At 33.9% G+C, this 21,817-nt stretch overlaps 1 long non-coding RNA gene across 1 annotated transcript; it reads right to left on the reverse strand.

The window, feature by feature from the left end:
* Positions 1–14,954: 14,954 nt before the first annotated feature.
* Positions 14,955–21,552, reverse strand: LOC130797503 (uncharacterized). The gene is made up of 3 exons (XR_009038874.1): positions 17,873–21,552; positions 17,736–17,779; positions 14,955–15,810 (listed from the first exon to the last, which is right to left on the reverse strand). It is a non-coding gene; the product is annotated as an uncharacterized LOC130797503 (long non-coding RNA).
* Between the last annotated feature and the right edge of the window lie 265 nt (positions 21,553–21,817).

Raw genomic sequence — 21,817 nt, forward strand, 5'->3', positions numbered from 1 at the left:
TCCTGGCATAAAACTGAATTGGTGCTCTTTAATCACCATTTTCTGTCTAATTCTCCTCTCTATCACTCTTTCCCACAATTTCATTGTGTGTCTTAAAAGTTCGATACCTTTATAGTTCCCACACACTTGCGCATCGTCTTTGTTTTTAAACAGAGGTATTAGTGTGTTGTTCCTCCATTCTTCTGGCATCCTATGTGTCCTTAAAATCGTATTAAAGAGGTTAGTCAACCAACGAATACCCTCTTCTCCTAAACCCTTACACACCTCGATCGGGATGTTATCTGGCCCGATTGCCTTCGTTCTCCCCCTCTTTTTGAGCGGTTCTTCTATGGTAATATCACTCGTTGACCCATTTTCTAGCGGTCTTTGGACGTTAGAAATATGATTAAACTCTTCCTTTGGCCCCCTAGACTCATTGAGTAGCTGAGAGAAATATTAGAGCCATCTGGTTTTGATGTCCTCTTGTCTCAAGAGAACTTGTCCTCCTCCATCCTTGATATATTTCACTGCCTCTAAGTCTTGCCGCTGCCTCGACCTAGTCCTTTCCAACTTAAAAATTTGCTTCTCCCCTCTTTGGTATCAAGCTTCCGATACAAGTCCTCCTAACCATGGTTTTTTCCCTCCGTTACCGCTTTCTTTGCCGCTCGCTTTGCTTCTCTATAGCTCACTCTCTTTTCTATCCTATCCTCCTTTTTCGTGCATGCTATAAGTTCTTTAAATCTCTTATTTTTATCCTTATCTTCTTTTCTACCTCCTCGTTCCCCCACCACGACTCTTTGAACACTTTTGGTTTACCCGACGACACCCCCAAAGTCTCTTTTGCCACTTTTCTAATGGTTTTAGCCATGTTCGCCCACATTTTATTCGCATCCTCTAACTGACTTGGGAAGCCTAATAAACTTAGCTTTCTTGACAGGGTTGTGACCATATCCCCTTTGAGTCTCCCCCATATGATCTTTCCCCTGCACTCGCTCTTCTTTTCTACGATTTTCTTCCTCATCCTGAAAACCAAAACTAAAAGCCTGTGTTGGGTGGGCATCTCTGTACCCAACACCACCTTAGAATCCAAGTATGAGGCCCCATCTCCCTTGCGCAATAAGAAATAGTCAACTTGGGTTGCATGCCTGCCGCTCTTATATGTGGTCAAATGCTCATCTTTCTTCCTAAAGATCGAGTTTGCTATAACCAAATCTTTTGCTAGCGCAAAATCCAGCAAATTCTCCCCACTCTCATTCCTTGTCCCCAAACCAAACCCTCCATGTACCAAGTAATAGTTGTCTGCATCTCTGCCTATATGTCCGTTAAAGTCTGCTCCTAAGAAAACTTTCTCATCCTCCGGGATAGTTCTCATGAGGTGTCCTAGGCTATCCCAAAACTCGCACTTCACCTGCTCATCGAGACCAACTTGGGGCCCGTACGCACTGACAATTGATATGATCTCTTCCTCTACTACTATCCTAACTAGCATAATCCTGTCAGTACACCTCCTTACTTTAACCAATTGCTTTAGGATATCATTAGACACTAGGATGCCAACCCCGTTACATCTGCCGTCTAGACCTGCATACCACAACTTATATCCTTTTATGCCTTTTTTTCTTTTTGCCCCTTCCACCTAGTCTCTTGTACACATGCTACATGAATTCAGTATTTAGAAAGCTCATTGGTCAACTCCAACGACTTGGCTTTTAGGGTACCTATGTTCCAAGCTCATTGAAACTTTCAAGAAAATCAATGAACAACATTTTGGTAAAAAAAATCGATCATTAATATCTCTTATTGTGTATAATAAAAAATTCTGTAAAGTTAATATGAATAATGCTTGAATTAAGAAAAATCAAATAAGATTTCACTTGACTATGTTTTAACTTATAGATTAACAATAAAATACAAATTAAGAATAAGATATGAATAGTGTCTAAAAAGCAAATGGGACACCTGTGGTGAATAGGAAGGATTATTAATTAATTAACGTATTATTCGGTGATGATTGGGCTGCTTTGATGGATTGACACGATAACTGTGATGAATTGCTATAATTATTATGTAAAAATATTATAATAATAAACCTATTATTATTATTATTATTATTATTATTATTATTATTATTATTATTATTATTATTATTATTATTATTATTATTATTATTATTATTATTATTATTATTTTTTATAATAATAAATTTCATATTATTGAAAGAGACATTACAGGAAGTCGGTCGGGAGTCGGGTAATAAGCTGAACACCCACACCCTTTTGAATACAAAAAGCTAGTCTGTGGAAGATGTATGCCTTACATTTTCTGCTACTTGAGTTACTCAAAGAAAAAAAAAGCAATCCTTGATAACAGGTCAAGTGCGTCATCACCTAGCTCTCCAAACGTAGAGAAAGCAAATGGGATGAATTTGTAGCCATTCTCCTCGCACTTTGACGTGTATTTCTTCCTCTTTCTTTCTGCGGCATTAGCTAAAGAAGCATTATGAGTCCATGAGGAGAACCCTATGCCGGCAAAAGGTGAGTATCCAGTTACATCTACATAAGCATCTTTAACATGAAGCCAATTAAACAGGTTGAGATCCGCTGGCCTAAGATCTTTTTCCGCCTTTGACAAAAACCCCAAAGGTGCCTCCTTGCGAACTAAAACCCCAGCTTTACAACAGATATTCACGAGCGTATCCTAAACCAAATTATGCCTAAACTTCACACTGACCTCACTAGAGCAATGAACTGCATGATCCCTCCCATCTATCCATCCTAGTGGTGTTGCAGCTTGGACATAATTAGTGTATGTGCCTAATACATATGCTCGAGGTTAAAATTGCATCATAAAGCCCCAAAAAACCACATAATTTAAGGTATTTTTTACTAACACGTAGTAATCATTATTTAAGGTATTTTCTTTGAGCAACTCAAGTAGCACAAAGTCTAAGCCCTACGTGTTTCATATACTAGCTTTTTGTATTTGAAAGGATATGGATGCTCAACTTGTTGCTCGGCTCCGTACCAACTTCTTGGAAAGATTCTCCTTATGATAATAATAATAATAATAATAATAATAATAATAATAATAATAATAATAATAATAATAATAATAATAATAATAATAATAATAATAGATAAATCATCCAGAACAAGATTCAGAGCTTGCATAGAGGGGATATCAGCTATAAGAAAAACCAGAAGATCATCAGCAAATAAAATTTCCATGACCTTTGAGCATTTACACTTAGGATGGAACTTAATAATATCCCTTTTCTTCTTCTTCTTCTTCTTCTTCAAACATCTACTAAAATACTCCATAGAGAGAGAAAAAAGAAAATGAGACATGGGGTCCCCTTGCCTTAATAATATCCTTAGACAAATTCGGTGGATGATTTTTCTATGGTTTCTGGTCTTTCTAATAACAAAGGAAAGAGTGCTCTTTATGTTGCTGGTGTGGATGAAGCTATGAGTCTTAGACTTGTTCAAGCTACTCAGGTTTCTATAGGTGATCTTTCTTGATATCTTGGGGTCCTATTATCTTTAAAGAGGCTTGGTATTCAGGATTGCCTAGAGTTGGTGGAGAAAATTACAAACAGAATTACCCATTGGGTTGCTAGGAATCTTTCTTTGGCAGGTAGAATTCAGCTTGTCAGAAGTGTTATTCAGAGTATGCATTCTTATTGGGCTCAAATCTTTATATTGCCGGCAAATATTGTTCAGATGATTGAATCTGTGTGTAACAAGTTTATTTGGAGTGGTGGTAGAGATTCTAAAGCTAAGCCACATATAGCTTGGAATCAAGTTTGCTTGCCTAAGTCTTGTGGAGCCTTAATTTGAGTCGTCTGGATCTTTGGAATAAGGCTGCAATATTAAAGAATCTTTGGTCCTTTGCTCACAAAAAGGATAGGCTTTGTATTCAGTGGATTAATGAATAGTATCTCAAACACTCAGATTTTTTTCAGTTATGTTGCTAGCACAGCCTCTTGGATGCTTGCAAAAATTTTTGATAGCAAGCATTTGGTGATGAATTTACAAGATTTGAATGATTGTGAGCCTCATGGTCATTTTAGTATGAAGCTCGCTTACAAGAAGCTCTTAGGGCAATATCCTAAAAGTTCCTTGGAGGGTTGTTTGGTGTAATGATAAGGCTACTCCTCGGAGTGTGGTGTTCATGTGGCAAGCTATTCTTAATAGACTCCCTACTATTGATAGATTGCAAATGTGGGGAATGACTTGGGATCCTATGTGTAGACATTGTAATGATGCTCCTGAGACTAGATATCATTTGTTTGGGGATTGTGTGTTTATTCGGAGGGTAAAAGCCTTTGTTTATAGTGATTTTCATTGGCCGACTTCCTTTGCACAAGATGTTCATCTTATGAGTCAGTTGAGCAAGAAAAAACGTAATAGCAAAGCTCTTGTCATTACCATGTCCTGGGCAGAGATCATTTATCATGTATGTTTTCAAAGGAATGTCAAAATCTTTAGGCGAAAGAGCATAGATGAGAAGCAGATTGGGCAGATGGTCATCTTTAATGTTGCAGTCAGGTTCTCTGATAAACAGAAACAAATCCTTCTTGTGTAATTGTTGTTTGTTGTTTCATTGTGTTTTGTGCTGATTGATGTTGTTGTTGTGTTTGACTTTCCCTTGTGTGGGTTTTGTTACTCCTCCTATCAGTGTTTGGGGGTGTGTGCTTTTGGTAATAAAATCTCTAATTGTCAATAATAATAATAATAATAATAATAATAATAATAATAATAATAATAATAATAATAATAATAGTAATAATAATAGTAATAATACTAATAATAATAATAATAATAATAATAATAATAATAATAATGGGGGGATCATGCTATTCATTGCTCACCATCCCCCTGTTCCTAGAAGGAAGTTTATGCTTGAGCTGCAACTTTCGCAGGATGGATAAATAGGGGGATCATGTTGTGCATTGCTCCAGTGAGATAGGCGTGAAGATTCGCCACAACTTGGTTCGGCACATGCTCGTGGATATTTGCAGCAAAGCTGACATGACATAAAACATTCTCAATTTAATTCCTCTCCTCTTTTCCTTTTCTTTTAAATTGATAAAAAAAACAACAAAAACAAACATCCAAAAACCCTCATCTCTTTCTCTTTCACGTGTATGAACCCAAAGAGAAGCAAGCATTCACCAGCTTCTTCCTTCAAGCCTTCGAATAAGTGTTCATGCCGCTCACCGTCTCTCCAAATTCGAACCAGAGAACAAAAAGGAAAATCAATAGAAGAAATCACTTCCTACTTATATTTGAAATTAGGGCAACAAAATTTTAGTCATCTTCTACCTCAAGTTCTCACAAGATCCATTGCAAGCTCTCCTCTCATGCCGCCGTTTTCGGATAAACTTAGACACTCCATGAATGTTCTTTTCTCCCTAATTGATAATTGGTGTAAACAAAATTAAGGTTTGAATCTCTCAATCTCTATGTGTTATTTTACTCTATTATTCTCTCATTCTTTGATGTTCCTCTCAAGAACCAAACCCTAGCCATCTTTGATTGTTTTTTTAAGTAATATTATCATACTATAGGATTTTCCTTCATTGTAGGAGAAATCAGCAAAACAGCAGCCAGATTCTCCCTTTCCCAAGCCCCTGTTCTGCCGAAATGGGGGAAAACAAGTGATTTTGGTCTTGTGCGTTTAAGCATCGAAATCCAAGTCAAACATCAATTTTTGAAATCTGTTTTGTGGTATTTTTTTTGATGCTGTCAAAAAGAAGGTGAATCCTTCTTGATTCCCTTTTCTTTTCCTTAATATTTATGTTCTCATTCATATTAGGTTAAGTTTCTTTGACATATATCCACTTTTATAATCTTTTATTTATGTGTTAAACCCTAAATGTTGTTGAATCTTCGAATTTATATGAGTTAATTAGATGAGTTCTTAATTGGAAAACTTTTGGAAAATGTGTTACTAGTAAGTTATGTGATGATGAGAATTTTAGTATGGATTATAATTTTAGTAGGAGATTACTTTAAGGACTTGGTTTTGATTAAATAGTGTTCTTTGATATGTTGTTTAATTAGAAGATAAGGATCTTGTAGTACATACTAGAATAGTGAAAATGAAGACTGAAGACTCAACTCTCTTAAATGATGATAATTCATAACACATATTAATTAAACAAATAAATTAAGTAATTATATTTAGTTGTTTAAGTCGGTCTAAAATCATATTGAATATAAAGTGAATAAATTAAGTTTAAGTGGCTTTAAGATAATTATGTTTATAATAAGGTTATTTTCGTAATTATATTTTAAATAATTTACTAGGTCAATGTTTATTTAAATTAACTTTGAAATATTTTAATAGGTCAAAATATATTGAAATTAAGTTTGAATTAAAAATAAAGTATGTTTGAATATTTGAATGTATTATTATATGTTTTATTTTAAACGTTTAGATATATTATGTATTAAATTTGAATTTGAATTTAAAATGTGTGTTTAAGATATTTAGATGATTAATTGTTAAAGTACAAGCTACACACGTTTTGTTATTAATTGTACACGGTTAATATTTGAATTTAAATAAGTTGTTAAGTTAATTAAAGAGTTTCCTATAAATAAGATGACAATTTAAATTGATACTGAAAATAGGAAATGAAAACTTAAATTAATGCAAAGAATAAATTTTGAATAATTATTTACCTGTTGAGTTATCTGTTTTTTCTGAGTTTTCAATATCTTGTATGAGTTCTAACATGGCAGCACAACATTGGTTGATAATAACAACTTACAACACACAATGACAAAATTATATGAGCTGTCAGTGCAACGTCAGTTTAAGTTAAAGCTCAAGATCATGAAGACTGGCACAAATTATCCAGATCAACGAAATTGACGAATGAAGCTTTCTTGCTCTTCAAAGATATGTTGAGGCGTGACATATATAAATACAAAGCTTCGTTCATGAATTAAGATTGCACCACTTCTTACAATTTTCTCTCTTTTTAAAATAAGAACTAGTATTCTCTAAGTATTCAAAAGAGTTGTAATTCTTAGTTCATCTAGCTCTTACAATTTGTAACAGGATTAAGTGTTAAAAGAGCTAGATTATTCATAGATTAATACGCCTAACTTAGAATACTTCTTAAAGTATTCAACTTTGTAATCTCTATTGTGAGATTGAGATTTGCTTTTATTAAAGGGACTTGTAAGACGTTTCTTCAAGGGGAAGAACGTGGTGAGAGAAGATAGAGAGATCTTCTAGTTTGTCTTAAAGTTTATTAATAAACGGCGTTGAAATCCTACGGGTTGAAAGAGAACCCATAGGCGGGGAGTAGGTTGTTTAGAAACGAACCTCGTTAACATATTGTGTGTTATTCTTTAAGTTTATTTCCGCACATACCTTATAGTTTTATTATTCGACCTAAAACTGTTCCAGAAAACAGTTTTTAAAAGTCACCCAATCTCTTGAGATAACCTTTCAGACAAAAGTTTTAAACGGGTATACTCTCTATTCACCCCCCTTCTATAGAGTATTCGATCTCCTATCAACTTTCAAAGACTTTAGGATATATTGTTGAAAATCATGGTAAGGGTAAAATGTTGGATGATTGGATGTTCTTGAAAGAATCTAGAGTTCGTGTGGAAATTATTAGTTGATTGGATAAATTAGCAGTGTTTTTCTGATTGGATAGTTTGTTATTCTTGTTTTGGTTTCTTGGATTCTTTTAAATATTCTTGGTCGAGTTTAGATGAACATAGAAGTGTTTGAATTGGAAATACAAAGGGAGTTGTGGAGACGTATGATCTTTACTAGAATATAAATAAGTCTAGAGAATGATTATAATATCTTGATGATATATTGGGGGTTGTAGTTAGAAACTTGCGCAATCTTTGAAAATTAGAAATATTAAAATAGAAGCTTGAACTAAGGTACAGTCATAGGAGGAGATGCAATGAGTATATAAACCTAGTTTGTAGTATCGAATGCTTTGTAGTGATGTTATGTTTGCTATGCTCCAGGAGGTGGCGTCATCGAGGAACCTTTCTAGTAGTAGCATTCCCTTAAAGGGTCTGGCCAGACTACAATTTTGAAAATTGTTTTATTAAAGCTGTGAATTTTATAATGTTGAGAAAAATTTGTTATGAATGATTATGCTGATATTGATATGGTCAATGGATCGGGCTCACGAGCTGGTCGTTGACGGAGTAGAGGGAAAATCTCCCTTACTCCCTATTTTGAGGTGAATTGTCATGCAAATATTGACTAGCCTCACCTGAGAGTGACATAGCCTTAGAGCTATGGATGTTCTTCTCAACTAGACTCCGTTTGTGCACATAGATCTAGAAAACTGATATTGCTTTTGAACCTTTGTTTGGAAATTACTGTGTTTTTTTGTTTTGGATTGTTACTTCTCATTCAGTTTAATCTGACCCTCTATTGTTTCCAAATTTTAGTTTGTTTATAGATTGGAACCGGTCGGGAACAATGGGTTAGCGGTGTTGATTAGAGTTCCAAGGATGTTATACTGAGCTGAGCACATGGGAATTTATAGTTTTGTATTAGATTTTTGGATAAATGTATATTAGACTTGGTTGTGTTGGTTATATTGGACTTAAAGTTAATTGTATGTTTACCTTGTGTTTTAGTTAGATGTTTGGTTTGAGAATTAGCTAAGTTAGTTACGTTAAAGAGCTGGTGACCCATTTGCTCAAGTTTTGAAAGTGTGATTTGAGTTTCTTGGGATATGAACCCCGTGGTGTTCATGTTTACTCAGTCAAAGGCGGGTTGTTACAGCGCTCGACATGTTATGTAGAATTGCATCATTTTATTTAAGTAACTCTAGTAGCAATAAGACTAGGGCATTTATTTACCAGAGACTAGCTTTATTTTTGTATTCAAAAAGGTGTAGGTAAGCCTCTTTCTATGGAATGGAATACCTTATAATAATAATAATAATAACAATAATAATATCAATAATAATAATAATAATAATAATAATAATAATAATAATAATAATAATAAGGAAAATTTACAAAAAAATACCTAATCTATAGCACATTTTGTAAAAAACTATCTAATCTAATTTATTTTTTTTTTACAAAAAAGTACCTTAAATAACATAAACGTTTGAAAAGATTTCCAGTTGATGGAATCAATTAGTAGACTATTAAGTGGGTCTTTTACTTTACATGTGAATTGCACGTAACTTCATTTTAAAGCTCTGAAGTGTTTTATTTCCTTTATTTTTTCTTTCCCTCCACTCGCATTTGATGATATCTCTCACTATTCATGGAAGACACCCATCAACACTCAATGAAAAATTCAATGATGCATTAATTATCTAATTCAATGAACTGGTAATTCTTTAATTGATATTTATTTTATTAATCTACTCCCCAATAAGAAAGGAGCCAAAAGTGTAGCCCCAAGGGTGATTTCAAATCAAGCATCTTCAAGTTCTCAAAATCAAAGTAGAAAAAATATAGTTGTAATCTATGTAATAAAGAATTTGTGTTTTAAGTTGTAGATATTTTGTGGAAGTACTAGGTTTGTCTATGTTAAGTTATGGAGTAGTTCTTTTGTGAGCAATGTGATTAATTTCTCATGATAATGTGCACTAGTCAGATTTCCAACAATTATTGATATTAAATAATTAGCAACAAAATCAACCTCTTTATTCATCATTATTATGTTTATAAAAGCTTTCAAACATCATTACATTCCAGAACACTAATACATAACACTAATTCTTATAAAATAGTTTGAAGGTCGCATAACCTTCATTAGTATAATCAACACCAACAAAAAACAAAATAAAAACCCTAATAAAAAGCTTGATATCTCTTTTCCAAGCTTTCTCTCGTTCATCAATTTCTTCATATTCCTTTTAAGTTCTAAAATCGCTTGTTCCTTCTCATGTTCCAAGCAACAAATCTTTGAAGTTAATATCTTAATTTTTGTTGATAAATGTCGCTACTCCTCAACAAGTGTGTTCGTCACTTGTCTTTGCCAATCAACCATTTCAGGTTCATCAATCCATTTGAACTTGTTGCATCCCCTCCAATTGGTGTCAGGATCGAAAAATTTGCAAGTGTTGAACTGTCTTCCAGGATTTTCCTTAGTCCACGAAATTCTCTGTGCAAAAGGAAATCCACAAGCACATCTGTCGACCTTTGATTTTTTGGTGGGAGAAGAAGCCATAATTTACTTTGGGGAATAATTAGGGTTCTTAGGGATTGAAAGAGAAAGGGGGAAGAATTAAGGTTCTTATAAATTTAAGGGGAAAGAGGAAAGAATTGGGGAAAATCTTGTTTTAAAACAGCAGATAACAATTCTTTAAGTAAATCACATGAGCCACGTGCTGGTCTAAAAGAAATTTTAACGGTCAACTAACTAATTCCGTCAACTGGTAGTCTTTTCAAACGTTTATATCATTTAAGGTATTTTTCGCAAATAAATGAGAATAGGTATTTTTTTTACAAAAGGTGCTATAAATTAAGTAATTTTTTGTAATTTTTCCTAATAAAATAATAATAATAATAATAATAATAATAATAATAATAATAATAATAAATCCATTAGACTCTCTCTGTCTTTATTCTTTCTCTAAAAACCCTCAGTTTATGGTGATTGGGTAAAGTTGCCATTGGTGATTTTGCTTGTTGCGATTGCTATGGCACGAAATCGAGGGCACCTCGGAAGAATGTAGTGAAAGAGTTGAATCCTTCTAGTTTTAGAGCATCCTCAAGTTCTAGCAGGTTGTCATCTATAAAGCTGCCATTGGCGAGTTCTTTGAAGCCCGTTACAGAATCCGTACCGGTGGTTACTAGTCTAAGCACTGTAACTCCATCGCCTTTACACCAAGAAGGGTCAAGTTGGGAGGCTATGGTTCTTTGTAGGGATGGGTCGGGTCTAGCTCTGGCTCAGCTATTAGGTCGAAGGAGATTACTGTTCTATTGACTGCGATTAAATCTGCTACTTTGCAATTAGTTGTTGTTCCATCTTCAGCTACTGTGCAGCCGCCCATTAGTAAAATGTCTTTTAAAAAACCTGTTAAAATTGATTTTGAAGATATTATTGATGAGGTTCATTATTGGAAATCAGTTGTCGTTTGTTTTGTGTTGGATTCTAATCCTCTTTTACATGTGATGGAGGGGTATGTTAGGAGGATTTGGAAGGCTGTTAGTCTTGATTAAATCATCATGGTTGCTAAAGGTGTTTCTTGTGAGGTTCTTGGAACAATAAGATAGAGAGAAGGCGTGTGACATTAATGGTTCTATGTTTGATAAAGTGCCGTTTATAGTTAAACTGTGGGTAGCATCCATGTCCTGTGATAAAGAAAACATTTCCACATTACCTATTTGGACTCGTTTTTCAAGCCTTGATGTCATGTACTGGGGTGAAAGGTGCCTTATTAAGTTTGGTTAAATATTAGGAGTGGTGAAATGTTTTGATACAACTACTGCTCACAAAGCTAGAGGGATGTTTGCTAGGGTTCTTATTGACATGAATATCACATATGAATTTCTTGATGAAGTGTGCTTTGAGAATGAACATGGTGAGTTAATAACAGTCTGTTGTGTATGATTGGAAACAAATGTGATGCAACAAATGTGAGTAGCAAGGGCATGTGGAGGAACATTGCAAGATAGCATCACAAGCTATTCAGAAGGCAATAGTAGTAGTTGACAATAAGGGCTTTCAATTGTTTCAGTCTAGGGCTAAATTAATACAACATACACCACCTGTTAGGCCATTGATCCCTTTCGAATTAGGTTTGGCAAAAATCTTGGCTAATGACAATGTGTTAGATGCTCTTGATAGTGTTGAAGAAGGAGTAGTGATGAAGAGGAATCTAATAAAGATGTAAGGGGCTTCTGCTGATTGGGACTTTACGTCCTTTAATAGTAATACCGCAAGTGCACGGCGTAGCGTAGTACGTCGGCAAGTACGGGTCGAATCCCCAAGGAGTGAGGGTTAAGTTAATAGTTTCTCGATCGATTAGTGTGTTCGAAAACGTATAATATGATGTTTGGAGGTAGAAATAATTAAAACAAGCAATTAAAAGTACTTAAAGTATAAAAGTAAATAAGGATACAATAAACTAAAAGCAAGGATAAAATGATCAATAAGCTAAGAGTCATAGGCTAGGCTTTCTCACCAAAGTAGTATTTACTAAACGTTAACTTAAGGTCATGGATATTTTGTTATGGGGAAGAACGTATCATAAGTACTAATGTTCTCTCTCGAGCAACAAAAGCTTCCTAAACATACTCAACTACCTATTCTCATGGAGCTAAGCATAATTTAAGACATGAAGCACACATTCAACATTTCCAATCAAAGAATCTGCCTATTCTCATAGAGATATCTTAACTTTTAAGCATAGATTATCGTTAAAAATCGACTCTCGCCCTCAATTCAACGACACTACAACATGATAGCAAAATCCATCTTAAACCATAAACAACACAACCAAGCCAAAGGTAAAAAAAGCAATTCAAACTACATACATGGTGATGATGTTTAGCCTAAGTCAAAGCAAACTACTCACTCATACTCATATTGAAATTGTAGATTGCAAACTAGCCAAGAATCATAGATGAATAAATTAAACTAGAGTATCCTAAAGAGATGAGTGCAATTTAAGTTGAAGAACTACAAGCATGAATATATGAAACTAAAGGTAAACAATCAAAGATAACTAAATGACATGAATTGAAAACAATATAAGTAAGGATAGAAGTTACTCTTTTAAGTTCAATCTAAGGATGAACAAGATGATTTGATGATTCAAAGAAATACCTTCCAAAAGCTTCAATAATAGTACATCAATGATTGAAAAATTCCAAGTTGCAAAATATTACAATAAAGGATGTAGTTAAGATTGTACTTGGAAAGTGAAAATACTTAATTGAATTGAAAGAGAAATTATGCTAACACTAATTCTTAATTGAAATGAAAGCAAAGCTATGAAGAATACATAGAAATTACTCAAATTGAAAGGTGAAAACTGAGATGATTAGCTCCATCTTCCTCTTCTCTATTTATAGACTTCAAAAATAAGTAGGGGTGGTGATTTCATGATTGCTCCACCACACCTAGGTTGTAGAAGGGGGGTGCCACCCGTAATGGATAGGGTAGGGTGGTTGGCAGTCTTGGCAGTAGCAATTAGAAGCAACAAATGATACTGAACCTCGAATGATATTTAAAAAGATCGCAAAAGCTGCTGCTGCCCATCTCGTTGGTCCCGAGCGGAGCCTGCTCGACCTGGTCGAGCGAGCATCAGGTACACAGGTCAAAATGTTTAAAAACAGAGCAGTCACCTAAAAAAGCTGCGCTCGACCGAGAGAGCTCGCTCGACCCATTGAAAATGCTTCTGTCGACATTCTGAAGCTTTTGGAAGTGAATAGTACTTTCGCTCGACCGGATCGAGCGACCTTCAGGATGGTCCTGCTCAGCTTTTATCTCTAATATAAGTTTTTTGTATACTCGAGCAAGCTCGGCTAGACCCAATTTTGGCCGAGTGGGCTTAGAATGGTCTACTTTAGCTCCTTTTGGCCTTGTTTCCTTGACTTGGGTCATCAAGGCTTTGATTACTTGAGCTTTCAGAGTTCAGTGAGTATTGTATGCGCCAAATGTACTTGGTTTGTGATCGGTTTTGACGAATATTACCTAAAATGCACAAAAACACCAGAATACCCAACCAAGAGTAAAATCCCAAATAAAGAAAGTATAGTTATGCAAAATCCCAATACAATAAAGCCAAATAATGGGGATAAAATATGAATAAAATGCAACTAACATCCGCATCCATGATCAATGAATGACATCTTATGTTGGAATGTTAGAGGTCTAAATATGGTTAAGAGGGCAAAAGCAACCTTGGTTGTTTATATCAAAATCTTTGCCCTAGTTGGTGCTTTTCCCATAATTTAGCTTATCCTCATGGTGGTAGAATAATCTTTAGATGGAAGGGTAGTGACATAGATGTTAATATTCTTTTTATGAGCAGTCAACTTGTTCATTTAGTGACCAAACCCATTATAAGGGTGTTCTTCTTATGCTCTTTTGTTTATGGGGACAATAATGGTTCTACTCGTGCGGATTTGTTTCAGCAGTTATTATCTCTTGTTATTGGTGGTCCTTGGGTGCTCATGGGGGATTTTAATTGATTAGCTAGTTTGGATGAGTATTCTGGTCATATAGTGCGCTTATAAGAGATTATTCCTTTGGGTAGCTATATGGATTCTTATGGATTTCCTGATTTGAGGTTCAATAACTGTTTCTTTACATGTTTTAATAAGAGATGTGGGAAAGCAAGAGCGTTTAATATAATTGATAGAGTCCTTGGTAACCAAGCATGGGAGGATGATTTTCCACTGTTGAAGTGACTTTTCTAGCTGAAGGGTCTCTTGATCATACACCTATGTTGATTTAATTCATCAACCAACCCAGGAGAAAGAAGCTTTTTAAGTTTCTCAATCATTGGGTTGAGCAGGAGGGGTTCATTGATAGTGTTTCAGAAGTTTAGGGTGTTCACATCCAAGGATTTAAGAGCTTTCAAATTTCTAAGAAGCTCAAGATGTTAAAGCCATCTTAAAAGACGTATTCTAACTTCACCACTAGCAGGCGTTGGTGATTCAAGCTAAAGATGATTCCTTTAATGTTCAAAATCAATTACACATGAACCCTTGTGATCCAATGCTTTCCTCGCAGGAATGTGCAGCTGCAGCTGGCCTCAGGAAGGTAAAAAATGATTTAGGCATCTACCTTAGTCAGTTGGCAGAATTCAATTCGGTGAAGTTTGCGGATGAGAACTCATATTATTTTCATCAAAGTATTAGACAAGAAAATTTACAAATTGAATTATGCTCATTTGTAATAATGGGGTCCTCGTGACTGATTTCACTAAGATACAAGAATCTTTTGTTACTTTTTATCAACAACTTCTTTGCAATAAGCTCAACTATCGTGGGAAGATTGGCATGAATATCATCAGAGAAGGTCTTCTTCTAGATTACTCTCATCAAGAGTAATTGTCTATTCTTTTTTCAGAGGAGGAAATCAAGAATGCGTATGGAGTATTCCTGATACAAAGAGTCCAGGGATGGATGGATATAATAGGAAATCAATTACTGGTTTAGATGTAGTTGATGCAATTTAACAATTTCTCAAAAATGGAAAACTTCTTCAAGCTTAGAACACTACTACTGTTCATGTCATTACCAAAGTCCCTAATCCTAACAATCCAGGTGACTATAGACCAATTACTTGTTGTCATACTTTGTATAAATGTATTACTAAACTAATTTGCAGCAGACTCAAACTAGTTCTTGGTCACATCATTAATCCTTCTCAGGGTGCTTTTGTGGAGGGGCGCAACATTATGCATAATAATTTTTTAGGTCAAGATATTATAAAGCAATATGGTAGAAAACATTACACGCCTAGTGGTCTGTTAAACCAATTGAAACAGCCCAAACCAGCGTAAACAATAAATTATTATTGTCTACAAAGCACAGCGGAAGACTTATAGAAGTCTGGGCTGAATCCGACCTGTGGTTCGACAACCACAGCAACCAATATCAGAGTATTTAAAAACTTTATATAACTGTAATACAATTACTTACAACCCAGTTATAAACTAAATTAATACATTATAAAATATCTATTTCTTTTATACAAAGACATGATTTGTCAAAATATCATTATAAGTTAACCTTTTGAAAACGATGTCCTTGCTATCGCAACACATGACACATAAATGAGCAGCACATCCATCTGCACTAAAGATGGCAACCTGAAAGTGGATCTACCCCCTGTAAGAGATAGACCCTATAAAAAAAACGGTCAACAATTGCATTGTTGAGTAATCCAACAAACTATTACATTTACAAACAAGTCCAAACTTTTTTAAAAGACCGTCTGATTGACATAAATACGGTTATGAACCTTTAGTTCATAACGAATTAAAATACGGCTATAACTGTACAAGTTAATAGCAAAAATCAAAATGCGGCTATTACTTTATAAGTCAATAGCGAAACAATACGGCAAATGAAAAATATGATATCATTTGCGGAACAAACAAAACTTTATATACCAAACGTATTTATTCAAAACTCATATTAAATCAATAATTTAACAGCACTTTAAAACGTGGGAATATATGGACCGTCAGGAAGTAGGCTTGATCTAAATGCTGAGAACACGGGTGATCGTCATCACCGAAAATACGGTTCTTGCAAGAATGAAACGGGATCGGGGGCTCGAGACCGATCCGAATAACCATTACCTATTATCAAGCTATAGGATTTCACAATAATCCGGATATAAATATCCGTTGCCAATTCCCAAAAACAGACATTTTTCAATGTCGAACATTTCAATATAAAACAAAACAATAATTCAATTAATTTTCTTTGAAATGAACAATCATACCTCATTTTTATAATACAACATTTCAAGACTCGTATTCTATAATTTAGTAACATACAAAACATGCTTTTGTAATCTCTTTAAATAAATACAATATTTAAAAGCTCATATATAAAAACATATGCACATTCAAAACAATAATTTAATAAGGACCAGGAGCAAGGTCAAACAAGGTCAAAATCCACAGTTTCAAACACCAAACGATTTTGCTCAAATAACAATAGTAGTAATACCACACCTTATAAAACATAACTTGAACTTTGAAATACTTGAATTAAATTTAAAAGATAGGATAGTAGTTTGCTTGTAGATTACCTTTCTACGCCATGAATAACAATCAATAATTAAAATACTAATCAACTCATATGTTCCCAAATTTATACTTGAACCAAACACTCATATTATTCAATTAAGATCCATAACCCAACAATACCAATTCAAATAGGGAAAACAATAAACCTAAGTTAATCTCAATTACTCAATAAATAACCTTAAATCTCCAATTTATTTTATACTTCCTAATCCCACATAATAAATTCCATTTTAGTACCATAACAGGACACTTGTTAGTAATTTGATCATAACTCTCTCATACGAACTCATCTTGGGGCGATTCAAGTGCCTACGTGATCGCGACTCGAAGTTCTACAAATATCTTGAAGACACCAGAACTCAAAAACAATTAAAACTATCCCAAAATAGCCAAAACAGAAGGTTCTCATTGATTTCATGACAGCTTGCTGGTATGTCACTGTTTTGAACATAACTCTCTCATACGAACTCATCTTGAGGCGATTCAAGTGTCTACGTGATCGCGACTCGAAGCTCTACAAATCTCATGCAGACACCCAAAATGACTCTAACTACTTCAAAAACAGTAACACAAATTCAGATAGAATAAAAGGGAACCTCATTGTCGATTTTTATGACAGTCTACAAGTATTTTGGACATAACTTCCTCATACGAATTCATCTCGGGGCGATTCAAGTGCCCACACGACCGCGACTCAAAGCCCTACAAATCTCAAGCAGACATAAGAACCCAAAAACAATCACAACTAACCCGAAAATGGCCAAAACAGAATGCTCAGTTTTTGAGCTGAAATTTCAATATCCAATTACTAAATTCAAACTAGAAACCAAATAACCCAAATAACCAATTCTAATCAACACTAAAAACAACGCAATTACTAATTGAATCCATATACTCATCTTAAATTCAAGTTGATACCCAAATTGAATCCACATACCAAATTGAATCCACATACCAAACTACTTAAAAACATTCAATTAATACTTAAATAGAGTAGTTTGTGGATTACCTCAATCACCATTAGAGGACCCTTCAACTTTCAATCTTGATGAACTTCAATTTGAGTCACAAAATTCCCAAATCAATTTACAAAATCCTAACATTTAAATTTGAAAACAAAACAACAAAAGAAGGAAAAGTGGTTACCAACAATAAAGGAAGGAGGAGAAGTGGTTGCTGTTGGTGGTGAAGCTCGTGGCCGGGCTGCCGGTTGATGGTGGTGTTCGTGGGTCAGCCGTGAGTGAGGGAGAAAGGAGTAAGGTAGCTGATTTGTTTTTGTGTTTGAAAATGAAGGAGTAAGGGTAATGGATGAGGATAAAGAAAGATATGGAGAAGAGGTATGTCGGTTTATTTGTGGTAAAATGGGTTTTTATTTTTAGCTTTGACCCATAAAATTCTATTAAAGCCGTCTCATCGTAAGACAGTCTTAAATAAGACGTGTTGTAAGGGTACAATAGGCGATTTATGAAATAAGTAATATCTCGTAATTGGTAGTATGAATAAGGATTGCATTTAGGAATTTATTTTTCAATACTTTATTTAAATTTATTTTTATAAAGATAAGATAGTAATCAATTAATAAAATATAATCAAAATACACTTTTATCGAAGTATTCTTTGTACGAATTTTATACATTAAATAAAATATACCTTTTTCTTGAAAATATTAACAAATGAAATACTTGAGTCAATATTATCAAAATAATAATATTGTTACTCGAATTAACATACTTGATAACCCCAATCAGCTTAATCACTTATAATTAAGCTTTATTAAATGTAGCCTATTTCATTCTCCCCAACTTAAAATAATTTCGTCCCCGAAATTATACATACACTTCTGATCATCCTTAGTCATAATGTATAACTCAAATTTCATGAAATGAGAATCAAATAAACTTTAGAATCTTGATTTAGGTTATGTTAGAATTCTTCTAACTTAATTGGAAATATTTGTGGATTCCTCTGGTTTAGTTGCAGATTGTACAAAATTTGATGTGAATCTTGTAGGTATCCCTGATTCTTTGAAATAGTATGTTGTGGATTCATAGAACATTCCTTTGAGTTCTATGCCTTTTTGTTATTTGGGTGTTCCTTTGTCTTCTAAACGTTTTTATGCAGTTAAGTGAGAACACATTGCAGTTAAAAATATATCTAAGATTAGATCGTGGCAATTCAGAAATCTCTATTATGCAGCTCAAATGCAAGTTGCTTCTGTTGTTTTGATGAATATCACAAACTTTCGGAGTTAATTTTTGTGTTGCCTAAGAAGGTGCTTAAACAGGTAAATGCAATATGTAAATCAAATCTCTGGCATGGAAAAGCTGATTTTGATGCTCCTGGTAAAATGAATTAGGCTAAGGTTTGTACTCCAAAGAAGCTGGGTAGTTTGGGTATTCAGAATTTAGAAGCTTGGAATCTAGCTGCTGTGGGAAATGGCATATGTCCTCTATGAGGGAATCTATGTGGGTTAGATAGGTACATGGTGTTTAAAATAAGGGTGAGAATCGGAGGGTTTTCAATGCTCCAATAACATCAAGTTGGACTTTCAAGAATATATGTAAAGTTAAAGATCTGCTTGAATAAGGGTGCACAATGGTTGAGTATTAAAGGATAATTGCTTCTCTTGCCGATTTTACATGTAGAAAGTGGAAGTGTGACACATATAAGAGCAAGATTACTACTATTGCATTATTTAGTCTTACCTATGAGATTTGGTGTGCTCAAAATGATGATTTTAGGAATTTCAAAGTTCCTATGGTTAATAAGGTTTTTCAACAGGTGAAACTTATAGTCAAGAATAGAGTTTTGCGAACTAATCAAAGGTGTTGCATTGATATCCAACGCCCTTGGATTAGGAGTCTTTTTGAGTTTTGATTATATAGCTTCTGATGTATAGATAATTATTTTGTCTTTTCTAGTGTCCTACTCTTTCCTAATGCATATGAAGAGTGAGAGTAGGGAAACCCTTCCAAGATGGTGTGCTTCTCTCTCATGCTGATGCGAATTAAGGAGGTGGTTCTCTTGTTTTGGGGTATTATCTTGTACTATTTTGTTTCAGGATTAATAAAAATTTTCATTTTCCAATAATAATAATAATAATAATAATAATAATAATAATAATAATAATAATAATAATTTTAACACTATAATTCCAGCTATATGGGTTAATGAATCTAAAACATTGCTTTGTTACCATGATTGGTGATGGATGTGTGAGAACGGGTAAGGATGTGTAATTTTGATAGCACATACACAATACCTAAATTTGTTTTGTGATATAGGATGGTATGTTCTCTATAATAGTTATTATATTGAACTAGCTTGAAAAGCATGCCAAGTATAGATCGTGTAAAAAGATATAAAAATAATTTTAAAATAAAAATATTACAAAAAAGTACCTAATATTTTTTTTCAAAAGGTACTTAATATTAAATGTTTTGCCAATATATAACTAACAATTTTTTTTTCGAAATACAACCAACTAACGTTTTGTCTTCAGTTGACTGTCAATTATATGGTTGACTGGGCACATGAATTGCACATGGATACTTAATTTTCTCTATTTCCTCACCCATCTTCAATTGCAATTTCTTTCCTAATTGAACTCTTATTCTCCCTCTAATGTTTCCTCCTCATCTTCACCAACAAAATAAAAACCTCTTGAAAGCTCAATTGCACAAGAAAAAGCATTTAATCAAATCAATTGAATTATCAGGTAAGTAAATTAACATACTTCTAATTTAATGTAAAACTAAGGTGGGTTAGAACATTGAATAAGGGTTTGAGTAGTTTTCTGGGTTGTTAGGACTACCCTAGAGTGTCTTTTAGATCTAGGGTTTAGGTATAAGGGAACATTTACACCCTTCTCCTTTAGTGGCGGTCATCTTTTTACATGACCACTTGCACTCTCCATATCACCACCAACCTTATCTCCCACATCACCCTTATTCATGTCCATGTCATCAACCAATCTGCACAAATCATCATCTCTATATTATTTACCACATCATCACTAGTAAATTTCTTTTTAGATTTTTTCATGAATATTTCTTCACCTCTATCATCACCCCCATGAACAACATAAATATGGTACCAACCATCATTTTCAAGGCTTTCAGGGAAATTTGGGATGCTCTTATCATCCTTGATTTATGTCCTACCTACAAACAATGTATTACCATATCGCTTGTGCCAAATTCTACCTACATCATCATAGCCTAACTCGTTTCTAATCCAGTTGGCTGTTTCAAAATAACAAGCCTCTTCTACATTTGGGTGCAAGCTAAGGCCTAATTGTTTGTTTTCAGTTTTGTAGTTTTTAGTGATAAAACATACAATCGTATGTTGACTGGCTCCATTATCTTGTAATAGTATTGTGCAAAATTTCCACAATTAAATATTTTCAAGCACAAAAGAGAAGAAATTATATTAACAAAGAGTCATAATGAAAAAACACACAATATAAAAGAAATTAAGTTCAACCACATAAGATTCAATCATAAACCGTAAGAACTGTAGTCAATTTAATGTAAGTATTTTGTAGAAAGAAATTTACCCTTGCGTAACTATGCATTTGAAATCAACCTTTCTTCTCTTTGATAATTTCTTTGTTTTTTTCCATAGAAAATGATTTGAATCAAAACAACAATGCTAAATGACTCAAACATTAATTTGTCAAGGAAAAGAAGAAAGGATTGAGACTTAGAAAGATTAAAGCAAGATTTTTAATTGAACCAAACCATGCAAAAAAAAAAAAAAAACAATTGTACCCAACATATATGAGTGAATTTCGAAATTGGGCGGTATATTAGTCAAATAAATGATGATTAGAGAGCTTACCAGTAGATTAGAGGAATTAATGCTGCATCAAAGTGTTGATTGAGTGTTATCAGTGATATATGTCTTCCATAAACAGTGAGAGTTAGATTGAGAGTCGGGGAAAAAGAAAAATAAAGGGATTTCAATATTTTAGAATGCTAAAACGAGGTCAGGTGCCAGTTACATGAAAAGTCAAAGCCCTACCTGATAGCCAACTAACTAATTTCGTCAAGTGGTTTTCTTTTGCAAATAAAAATATCATATAAGGTA

This window comes from Amaranthus tricolor, chromosome 13 (assembly GCF_026212465.1).
Source record: "Amaranthus tricolor cultivar Red isolate AtriRed21 chromosome 13, ASM2621246v1, whole genome shotgun sequence".
In the NCBI taxonomy this organism is placed as follows: domain Eukaryota; kingdom Viridiplantae; phylum Streptophyta; class Magnoliopsida; order Caryophyllales; family Amaranthaceae; genus Amaranthus; species Amaranthus tricolor.